This window comes from Chelonia mydas, chromosome 1, assembly GCF_015237465.2.
Source record: "Chelonia mydas isolate rCheMyd1 chromosome 1, rCheMyd1.pri.v2, whole genome shotgun sequence".
Classification (NCBI taxonomy): Eukaryota; Metazoa; Chordata; order Testudines; family Cheloniidae; genus Chelonia; species Chelonia mydas.
Genome location: NC_057849.1, coordinates 335,702,909 through 335,715,529, shown reverse-complemented (window position 1 = coordinate 335,715,529; position 12,621 = coordinate 335,702,909).

The following is a 12,621-nucleotide window of genomic DNA, read 5'->3' as shown; positions in this document are numbered from 1 at the left end:
TACACTAGGCTTTTACTGGCATAGGGCTTGTCTACTTGAAATATTACAGTGTAGAGAGTACCTATGATGACAGGAGGGGTTCTTCCATCAGCATAGGTAATCCACCTCCCTGAAAGGCGGTAGCTAGGGCAATGGAAGAATGCTTCTATCAACCTAACACTGTCTACGCTGGGGGGGTTAGGTTGGCTTAATTACATCGCTCAGGGGTGTGGATTTTTCACACCCTTGAGTGAAGTAGCTGGGTTGACCTAAATTTTTAGTGTAGACCAGGCCATAGTTTCATAAATTCCAAGGCTAGATCATCTAGTCTGACCTCCTGTATAACACAGGCCAAAGAACTTCCTCAAAGTGGCTATGTCAGTAAAAACAATTTTTTTAAAAAAAATCACACCTTACCTGACATAGCTATGCTGCTAAAACTTTGCAGCGTAGCCCAGGCCAAAGTTACAAAGCAACTGACTTTTAAAAGCTCTCCAGGTTTTGAGGTTGCAAGCCCAATTTATAATGCCATGGCATGAAGATATTTGTCACAGTTTTAATGCTCTCACATCTCTTAATACATTGCTTTAAACTGCCAAAAAAGGTAATATTCTCAATCAAGTCAACTATATTTTATACACAAGTTATGACTTACTCCTCTCAGCACTGGTGTTAATCAGATTTCATTTATTTTTATAGCATTAGGGACATTAACATTACCCTCTAGAAATGTTCCTCTTTCTATTTGTCCTTGGATAAGAAATCTCCCATATTAGGATAACTTTCTTCCTCCAGATAAATGTTTCCTGATAAAATAATATTGTTAACCTGTAACAACGGCAACATGAAATAAATGCAGTTGTCAAGTAAACTTTGAATGGGGAATATAAAAAACAACAGAAAAAAAAACCAACAACAAACAACCGAACCCAGGATACAGATTAAAATATTGTGGTCTTGTTCTTTGATATTCCCGAATCCATTTATTTCCCTGGCTATCGCACATGATTGAATAGCAGAGAAGTCACCTGAAATAGTACCAAATGACAAAAGATGTATTAGTGTCACAGATGTAATGTGCTTCGTCTCAGGATGGATAGGCTTGGGTGCCGTTCACACTGCTGCACGTAATAGGGATGAGCCTGAATCAAACACCCTTGAAGATACTTTATTTGCACGTCTCAACTATAGACGTGGTGATGGGGCTTCAGAGGCCCAGAAAAGGTTTAAGGGAGCCTGAGAGCTCTATTAAGCTCACCTGATACACGTGGGGAGAATGAGGTCAGGCTGAAGGAAGAACTTGAAAGAAAAAACATAAGACAGTCAAAGGGAGAGGCAGTTTTGAAGGCTCCTCTTGAGAGGACAGACTAGTTAAAGACCTGGTCAAGGGGGAAAGAAAAGATGTGTAGCTATAGGAGTCAGGATCAGCTCCTGCAGTGGACTCTGTAAAAGGGCAGGGCTTGAGTGAAAGGATCCTGTGAGTTAATGTCCTGAGAAAAGGGTGAAGAGTCAGAGTGAAGAAGAGGGCTGGAACCTCAAACCAGCAGAAGTGAGAGAAATCTAGGGGAGTTTATGGTTGGAATGGTATTTGTTGGAGAGACAGGGACTGAAGGGAAGTCCCACAAGGAGCAGAAGACCTGTTGTTGGGGTTTCCTGAAAGACATTATTTGGAATCTGAAAGACACTATAGCCCTGGAGGGATGGGACTTAAGAGGAATCTGTCCAGAGGGCCTGGTCAGGGATGCAGGAGACCCTCATGAGGGAGCAAGGTGGAGGGATGCTGGGGGAAGGGGAATAGAAAAGTTCCAAGGGGGTGCTCTGGAATAGTAAGGCTGCTACAATATGTTTCAAAAATCTTCTTATTCTTATTTGTCCCTTTAGCCGTTATTTCAGTTTGCTAGAGTGCCTTGATCTAGTCCTCTGTGAAACACGACTAGCTCAAAATGCTCTTATGAACTGTAATCATGCGCCAGCAGGGTGCGCACGGAGAGTCAGTCCGCGGCAGTCTAGCATGGAGTAGGGTCTCACTCTCGCTTGCTGTGAACTAATTATTCATGTAGCCAAGCCTCTAGTGAGGTCTTACCCAAGTCCTAAAGAGAAACAGGTTGAAAAATGCCAGTTTTTTGTCGCCATGTTGGTCCCAGATAGGAGAGAGACAAGGTGGGTGAGGTAATATCTTTCATTGAACCAACTTCTGTTGATGGACGGGTCAAGCTTTCGAGCTTCACCAAGCTCTCCCTCAGATCTGGAGAAGGTAACCAGAGTGTCACAGCTAAATTCAAGGTGGGACAGATCGTTAAGCATAAAGTGTTTGAACCCTTTTCACAAAGTGATTCCTCCATATCTGACCTCTTTGTCCTCAAAGAAAACCTGCATAATGCCTTCAAAAGATGAGCCTTGGAACTTAAATTTATAACTCTGGGAGTTAGAAACCACAGACTTAAGAGAGACACTGGTTTTATGGCTCATTAAAACAATTTGTAATATACTTTGCTGCGTACTAACTCTCCCTTGTCGTACAACTGCAGAGAGATATTACCTCACCTACCTTGTTTCTCTCATATCCTGGGCCCAACACAGCTACAGCAACAATGCAAACAATTAACTTCTCTGCAGCTCAGTTGTTCTCATGTAAATGGAAAAAATGATACCTACCTACCTCTTGTGGTTTTTGTGATAATTAATGAATGTTTTTAAAGTACCTTGTGAGTTTGTTGGAGGGAAGGAGCTATATGCTATATGTGCAGCCTAGTCTAACCCAGAGGTTCTCAAACTGGGGGGGTGAGCCACCGGAATGTATTCTGGGAGGGGGGCAGTGAGAAGCTTTAGGGGAAAGAAACTTACCGGGCACATTTGACCCTCAGCAATGAATAACTAGCAACGCTGATTCCTCCAGACGTCTCAGGTCCTCAGAGGGCGCTGTGCATTTTGGCGGATTTCTGTTAAACTTGCGGAACTTTATGCAAAGTCGTTGCCATCTGTACGTTAATCCGTTTCCCACAACGCGGTGTGCACATTTCATTATAAGCATCGACCGCAATCGCAGATTTGCTTTTGCTGTGATTACAATGGACCGTTGGCTCATTGGTGCTGTTCGCGGAATTGCTCTGCTCCAAAAAAGGGGTGCACCCATCACACTAGCAACAATGTGATGCCAGTAAGCAGTATCTCACTTAACATTTTCATTACTCTATACTTAAGTGGCTCCGTTTGAATCGATGCCTTACTGTTTTTAATATTTAGTGAGAGTTTCATGCTGATATTTTTTTATTGGTATAAGGACTTGTGTGGCGGGAAGGTAGGGCATAAACTACTAGTGCCACAAAGAAGTGGGGCACAATCAAATAAGTTTGAGAACCACTGGTCTAGCCAATAACTGCAGCAAAAACTCAATTCAAAGACATGACATTAATGTAGCTCTTCTTTCTGACAAGCAGATATACTTTCATTTGTAGACACAGAACATCTTTGATTGCACCGTCTGTGAGAGCTAGAGGTGTGGCCTGTTCACCTTGCTTTACTCGTGAGAACAGCCCCAGTGACTCATGGGAATAAATCAGGCATTTATTTATTGGACCATTGTCACTGTTCATACAGCTATACTTTCCCTACTGGGCCTACTGGCACTTTCGGACTTTTCAGGTCCTGCTTTGCCGCTCTCAACGGTCGATTTTTCTTCTTCTCTCTGGCTTCTCTCCCTCCATTTTTCTGCACATTCCCTGTCATCCTTCCTGTGAGACAGGAAATTTTCTCCTGCCACCGCTTCAGAAATTGTCTGATTTAATTATGTGTCTTTCCAATAGACAGCAGCCTTTTTCATTTAGCCAGTGTTCCACTCGCAGCCCCACAATGGTGGGAAGACCAGGGGATGGAAAAGATGTCAGGAGCCTTTTTAATTATAGGAGCTTTTCTTAGAGCTTTGGCTACCCATTAAGTAAATATGTTTCTTATTTTAACCTCTTGAGTGCCCCAGGCCTTGCAAGTGTATTTCACATACATGGATGTATGCTGTGAGATGTAGGTCATGCTATTACACTGATTAGAATGGACTCTGCCTTTTAAGATATGCCTCTGGGTGGGTTGTCCTTCAAAGGAGTAACTGGATTAGCCACTAGGTCAAAGACTAAGTACCCAGTCCTTGTGACCTAGAAACTCAATACCTTGTCCTGGGCAAGAACTACTGCTCATAACAAGCACTATTTTCTGCCTCCGTGTCCAATGTTTACCTGTTTTTCATGCTCCTATTCCAGTCCCGGTGCGTTGTCTCCTAGTGCTCTCCCAGCCGTCAACAGTTGAGCACAGGTTGATGTAGGATGATGGAATTGGTTATCAGTTTTCCACTAGTGACTAATGTAACTTTCTGAGAGGCATTGAAATCCAGTCACTTACATTCCCTGGGAACTATCAGAGATCCACATTTGTAATTTCAGCTTAATCTCCTGAGTTCCCATCCAATGTGTTAACCAAAACACCATCCCTTCTCTCTAATATGTACATTACATTCACTTATGGGGACCAAATATAACTTCTCTCTCTCCAGCCCCTCCCTCCCTCCCCCTGACCCCCTGCTGGGGATCTTTTTCTTTTCCTAAATTCAGTCGTTCACATTTTTTCTTATTTCATTTTTTCCCCTTGCTTGTCTTTCAAGATTAAGGCTTATTCAGAAAAAACAGCATTCTGTGGCTTATGTGAATCAAGAGTTTGTGCTGTGTATATTGAGCCATGGAGGCCTAATGAGATTACACAGGCAGTATCAGTGGAAACATTGTAATTTTGTGGTGAGGGTTTAGGAAAGTAATGAAAGTAATGTCACATATTTCCTGTTTTATTACCTCAAAGTGTACCAGGTGTTGTCAACAGTGTTAGCGCCGTTTATTACATGGAAGACTAGATTATTCAGGCTCGGGAAATTAGAATTAGGTAACAGTCAGTGGTTCAAATGCAGCCCACAGCCCGGATCCAACAGTTGGGCCATGCAGGCCTGGGCAGCACTCCACTGACTCCAAATGAGCTCTGTGTGGGCCGGAAGGGCCCATCTCTGAGTTCTGATTGCAGGGTCTAGACCCTTGTATATAGTGGCCAGATGTCATGCCCATCTGATAGGTGTTTGCTGGACTATATGAACTGAGTTGTGATCTCAGCCTGGTTTCTATTGGATAGTATTGATGACACAAGCCGCCACTACAACTGGTAACTTTATTGGACCATGTCATTGAGAAGACAGGGAATGTATGAACATAGAGACTGAACAAGAACAAAGCCATCCTCTACACCTCCAGAAGTGGTTTCTCTGGATCAGAAGTGGGCAGTAAGGGGAAGGTTGCCCTATCACAGCTGATGCTAGACCTGCCTTTTAGTCACCCATACAGTGTTTCCTGCACTTCCGATTAAAATTGAACCAACTAAAATACTTTTATTTTTGATCATATATAGCACATTATACTTTTGTTACTGGCAGCAGACTTAAAGTAATGTCAGTGACTTTTTTACTTAGAAAATTTCTATTTTTACTTGTGTAAGAAGCCTGTCTGAAAAATGTGATATAAAAACTTGACATTTTATATCAAGTCACAATGTATATGTCATAAACTTCTTGTTAACACTGCACACTCCTTGGGTCTAAAAATAACCCACCTCTTTCCAGATGAGTACTAGCTCCCTCCTGTTTCTTAGAATTTATGTTTTTCCCTCAGAGTAACCACAAAACCACCCACCTCTTTCTTACTGCATGCATGTCTAAAAGTGCTGGTGCCAAACAACTGTTAATTTCTCTCTCCTAATAGGGTAAAACGGTTCCTTTCCCACAAAACCTGAATTCATTGGGTTTGTAAGCCATTATGAGTTATTTACACAGAGACAGAGCTGGTCAAAATATTTTCATCCAAACCTTTGCCAATAAATGGCTTCTTGACCCTTCGAAGGAGGGTGGAGGGGGGGAAGAGTGATTAAAACAGAAAATATTTAGCTTTTCATTTATTTTTTTTCTAAAATGAAATTAATTTTTTTCCATTTTTGTTCTTTGATTTCCCCTCCCCCCACCCTTTCCCACTTTCCCCTTTTCATAGGGGGAAAAAACATAAAAAAAGGGGAAGAAAAGGGTGGAAACTTTGTAGTGACAGATATGGCAGTTTCCTGCCATGTCTTTGGGAGATCTTGCTTAAGTCTACGTATGATTGTGGGCCAGGGATTGTAGATAATTACATGGGGGAGGGTGATCACAACTCCTACAAGAATTAAGAGCAGTGGGGATGATTAAGCAAATTCACTCTGGTTGTAACACCTCCAGATAGGTACCACCACTTGGAGAGGTGTGGTTAGCCCACACTGGAGGTGTGTACATTCGAGTGTGCACTAGAATATTGCGCACTAACTGACCAATATGGACCGTGCTAAAGTACACTACAAGTTCCCCAGTGTACATTAATGTATGTTTAGTGCATGCCAGCAGGGTCTGCATGGGCCAGTTAGTGTGCAACACACCAGTGCACACTAGCTTGTACACCCCTCTGGTGTGGACTATTACACTGTATAGACAAGCCCTTAGAGAGCCATTGGCAGAACTGGGATTGTAATGTAGGAATCCCTGGTTCCCATCCTCTTGTGATAAACACTGGAGGTGAAATTTAAAAATGAGATTATAGAAAGCAGTCAGTATACTCTGTTTTAGAGCAACCGAGGGCCTAAAAGTGGAGGGATGAGGCTGCTCAAGAGGATTTTGCTTTCATGTATGTGAAAAGAAGATGAATTTTCTCACTCAGTTCACTTGTCTAACATGGGGGCGGACGGGGGGGGGGGGGGGGGGGGAGGGATGAGAAAAAAGAGCCTTTTCCTTTACTTGGAAAAGCCTACAAATACTAATTTGTCATTAAACTTCCCCTTTCAACAATGTGTTTGGCTGAGCTGAAGCTTTGAAGGTTATGGATTCTGAATGATTGTGAAACTATCTGGGGGACATGTTCAACAGCATTCATCTTAACTAGGGTGACCAGACAGCAAGTGTGAAAAATCGTGACAGGGGGTGGGGGGTAATAGGAGCCTATCTAAGAAAAATCCCCAAATATTGGGACTGTCCCTATAAAATCGGGACATCTGGTCACCCTAATCTTAACAGAGTAGCAAGAGCCAGGGAATAGTCTGTAAACTATCCACAACAAATGACATAGCACAGAACTAGCCCTGACCTTCACAGTGGCCCTGGTTCAGCAAGGCATTGGGACCCAAGCATGTGCATAAAGTTAACCACATGCTTAAGTGCTTTGGAAAACCAGGACTCCATTTGTGATGCAGCTTGGAAAGGATTTTACAGCTAAAGGTTACATACAATTTTCCTGATCTGAGTGATTTTACGATGACTGAAACAATGGTTTCTCTCATTAGTCAGTTCTGGATGGTTTAAAATCAGAATCCAGGAGAAACTGGAGATAACATACCAGTGACGCTGCTTTCTCCTCTGTAATCTGTAAATGAGTGTATAATTTCTATCTGGATATAAGGTAAAAAAGTTTTTGGAGCTTGACTCTGCTTCCATTGAATATCGCCCACTGATTTGAATGAAGCAGGATCAAACCATAAGTTCCAGATTCTCAAAGGTTTTGGAGCACATGGGGGTTAGGTGCCTAAACATCTTTTAAGGTCTGGGTCTAAGTGTCTACGTAATTCAGTAGTGATGGATGGAGCATGGCAGTGTTACTGTTCATTCACTGTCTCTAGCAAACCACCAAGTATGAACAGTGTCTCTGCAGATTTCAGAGTAGCAGCCGTGTTAGTCTGTATTCGCAAAAAGAAAAGGAGGACTTGTGGCACCCGAAAGCTTATGCTCAAATAAATTTGTTAGTCTCTAAGGTGCCACAAGTACTCCTTTTCTTTTTGCCTCTGCAGAGCAACTGCTGGGGGTGGCCATTTCTATTTGCTACCAAAGCAAGCTAGTCTTTTAGGGATGGGTAGTTGGATTCTTTCTAATGTCTCTTGGTGGGCGGTAAGTGCTGAGGATCTCATCTAATTATAACAGGAACATGGGATTTGCCATGAAGAATCAAGCCATATGTCCATCAGAGTCTAGTATCCCAAATCCAACCACAATATCTGATGCTTCAAAGGAAATAAAAACCATATACTGCACCTGGCTGAGCAGTGTTGTGCAGGGGAGAGAGAAAAAAGCATAACCTGTAATGATCAGATCAGATCCTTTAGCCTGAGATTTGAAGTTTTTACATATGACTATACAACAGCATTGATAGCTGGATTTTTCTTAGTTCTTATGAGATAGATGATACCTTCCAGTGGTAAATGGAAACTGAGGCACACAGACTCTTTGTATCCATTTCAATAAGGACACTAGGTTTCTGGGAATTAAATATTATATGCACAGAATGGATATAGCACTTGTCATCCATAGATCTCAAAGCACTTTACAAAGGCAGTAAGTATTGATATCTCCATTTTATAGAGGGGGAAACTGAGGCACCGAGCAACTTGTCTGAGGTCACCCAGCTGGCCAGTGGCACAGCCAGGAATAGAATCCTGATCTCCTGACTCCCAGCTCAATGCTCTATCCACTAAGCATACTACCTTGTATACCTCCCTTAGGTACAGGATCATCAGAAACATTTTCATAACTCATTCTAAATTATCATTTGTTTGCTTAGAGTGTAAGCTCTTCAGGGCAGATTTTGTGTCTTCCTCTATGTTACCCTGTTCCTGTTTGAAACCTCTGGCTGTTACCACAATCTGAGTTATACATGATCAATAATAATTAATAGCACGTACGTAAAAATGCATAGGACTTAACAATTAATTCAGTGTTCTGCCTACAAGGAAAGATGGAATCTGGGTATCTAAAAACATACGAATGGCCATACTGTGTCAGATCAATGGTCCATCTGGCCTAGTATCTTGTCTTTCGACGGTGGCTGGCACAGATGCTTCAAAGGGAATGAACAGAACAAGGCAATTTATCGAGTGATCCATCCCGTTGTTCAGTCTCAGTTTCTAGCAGTCTGGCTATCAGCAATGCAATGTATAGGATGGCACAGGGAGCACGACCAGCAAAGTGACAGCACTGGCCTCAATCATCAAACACAACATTACATCAGACAGGTTGATGTTATGACTCAGACGCCCAGTGGTCCAGTATACATGGCATGATGAGGGAAGTACATTTCTATGAGATTTATTGATCACTATGATACATTACAAGCATTCACACAGGACTCCCCAAATCCACTAGTCACTGAACTTAGTGTAAACGTGGGCAGGATTCTCCGCGGTGCACCTCTCTCCTTTGGTTGATCAGAAATTGTGGTCAAGGATCTAGAAAAGATATGCTATTGGCTTTGAGAATTTGATTTTTCTTTAGCCGAACCTGCCACCAGTGTGCTAAGGTCACAGACTGTGGCCTGGTCTACACTACACGGTTAGGTCGACATAAGATGACTCGAGTTGACCTGACTGTGGCAGTGTCTTCACTTCAATTTGTCTCCCACCTACATAAGTGCCACTCTACGCCAGTTTACTAACACCACCTCCACCAGCAGTGGTGTAGAGTCACCGTTGATATAATTAGCTCTATGCAGTGTCAGCGTAGACACTGCATTGCTTATGTTGACTGTTATTAGCTTTCAGGAGCTGTCCCACAATGCCCAACACTGACAATACAAGCGCTCCTGCTGAGGATGTCCACCACTGACACAGGACACCAAATGTGCACGCACACAAACGATTTAATAACTGCTGTGGCGGTATAGCAACGTACGTTAGGTTGACATAATTTTGTAGTGTGACTTTCAGATCATTCTCTTGTTTTGTTGTTGTTTCCTGTAAGAAGTCAGAACTTCGGCTTGTCCGCTGTTGACTTAGCAATGATGTCAGAACGTTTGCTTTTTCAAAGCTCAGGTCTGGGCTGGAGCTCAGAGCTGGAAAGGAAGCAGCTGCTGCTGATGTAGCGTTGGGCTCCATTGAGGGTGAGAACTAGAGAATCTGCGATCCCTAAACAGTCTGCTTGTTCTGACTCTTCGTCATCCCAGGCTGTGCTATTTCAGTACGGAACCAGAGACACGTCCTAGTCCAGACTTCAGAGCCCAGACTGCTTTTGACTCCAAAGACACAATTCCAATTACTCATCAGACGGAGAGGCTAAAGAAAAAAAAACAGCACACTCAGACACTGAGTCCATGTATTTTTGCTTATTTATGTTGTGTCAGTAAAAACTTGGGAACTCCCCCCCCCCCCCGCCCCAAAATGACTATCCCAAAACTATCCAGGCAACTTATGGTCACTCTTTCAATGTGTGTCCAGTGACTCATCATGTTAGGCTGGGATTTTGAAAGAAGGCTCAGGGAGCCAGGGGCTTTTCAGATGCAAGGCTTAATAAACAGCATTTTTTGGTGCTCCGAGCTGGGCAACCTTTTTTGTCTGAAACTCATTCTGGTGGAAAAAGCAGATTCAGCAACACCCAAATGTTCTGCACATTCATGTCTGGGTCACCAAACTGGGCGTTTGGGAAAAAAAAACCAGAATGTTTAATTTTGTCCTTTTTGAAATGAAATATTGGGCTTTTGGGGTTTTAACCTACTTTTCATTTCAAAATTTCCCTTTCACTTTAATTTCAAAAATGTTAAATGATTGACATCACAATCAAACCTTTCAGTTTTGTTGAAATGAAACATTTTATTCAATTCAAAGCACGTTTTTGGTTTGCTAAGCATTTCTAAAAAGTTTTGGTTTTGGTTAGACATGAAACTCTTTTTTTTTTTTTTTTTTACATAATACATCCATTATTCACTCAGTGCTCCTTGAGCTTCAAGGCGGAAGCCAATCTCTAAGGCTATGTCTGTATTGCTTTGTAAAGTGGGGTCTGTGGGACCAAGGCTTCTGGACACTGTTTTTCCAAGTTCATACTTGAGTGTTCACACTGCATGGCACAACGAGGTTTACAGTTCCTGGACCTGAGTATCACAACCAAGATCATGTCTCCATATTGCACTACACAGACCTTCTGACTCGGATCTGTGGTTTAAGCTGCATCCACACCACAAAATGACAGGGCTTGGACCCGAGCCACAGGATCCTAGGGCTCAGGTTTTGAGTGCTTTTTGGCCGCAAACCTGAGATAGAGCCCAGGCTTAGTGTGCCACGTACACATACAGTAAGGATATGTCTACACTGCAATTAAAAAACCCACAGCAAAGAGTCTTTAAAGTCTGGGTCAGCTGACTCGGACTTGTAGGACTCGGGCTTCCAGGCTAAAAATAGCAATGCAGGCATTCGGGCTTGCCCTGGAGCCCGGGTTCTGAGATCCTCCCAGAATTCGCGAGGTCTCAGAGCCCAGGCACCAGTCTGACCCTGAACGTCTACACTGGAATTTTATAGCTTTGCAGGCTGAGCCCCACAAGCTTGAGTCAGCTGACTGGGACCTGCCCCGGCCATGCTGCGGGTCTTTCATTGTCATGTAGATGTACCCTAAGAGACCCGGACAAGATCTAATGCGAGGGGCAGATTATCCCAACTCTGCCTACTACTGAGTTCTTAGATCTTCCTCTTGAAGCATCCAGTGCTGGTCACTATCAGAGACATGATACTGGACTAGTTGGACTCTGGGTCCGATCCAGCCTGTCAATTCCTATGTTCTATGAAAATCAAGCTCCTGTCACCTCTGGCTATGATGTGACCTTCTCTGCAGTCTCCAACAATTTACCAGACTCCAGTGGAGTCTCCAATAATTTACCTCGATGACTCAAAGGAAAGATTAAAGACAGAAAATGTGGTATGTGTGGCTATGGGACTGTGGTGACACATCATGATGCTGTTTTCCATGCACTGCACTTTTAAACACATGGAGGCTCTGTTTGGCTGCTAGGGACAGCCTGGGGTAGCTTACAGAGCAGACACCATGCTCTGTTTTCTCTCTCACAGGAACTTATATTTGTTCTGTGAAATGGAAATACTGTCAAAATTTCACATTCCCCTCCCCCCACAAAACTGTCTTCCCATTGTTCAAACAACTCTAATTAAAATGCCAGAGGGAGGTGGTCAGAGCTAATTCAGTGTAGTCACACCATTTATTTTCGACCCTAAGGGTACTGCAATCAAAAACCCATGGCACTGCATCTCAGAGCCCAAGCCAAAACATCTACACTGCCCTGCCGCCTGAGCCCCAAAAGCCCGAGTCAGCTGACCCGAGCGGCAATGATGCAGGTCTTTTATTACAATGCAGACATACCCAGTGCTTGTTTGCATATTGTCTGCAAATAAGACCTGGATATTTACAGATTTGTTCACTATTTGGAACCATTCAATGTATATTTTCTGCTAATGTATCGAGGGATGACTGTTCGTGGACTTTTCTTGGCTGGTATTGCTGATAACGTCAGACCCTTTGAAGTAAGTGAGTAATGCATATTGTCAAAGTGAACGTGTGGTTTTTATTAGAAGGAGGGGTCCCCAGGGTAAAACTTGACCAATACTAGAACTGAACTAGATTTAGTAGTGCCTACCGGCGGTTTCATTGAATCCAGAGTTTTCCCTTAATAAGGACTTCAGGATTGGGCCAAAAATGTCTTTCTAGTCAATATTGTTTTTGTCTGGAAAATGTGGATAATACCCTTACTTATCTACCTCAGGGGATTTTTGTGAAGGTTATGTATT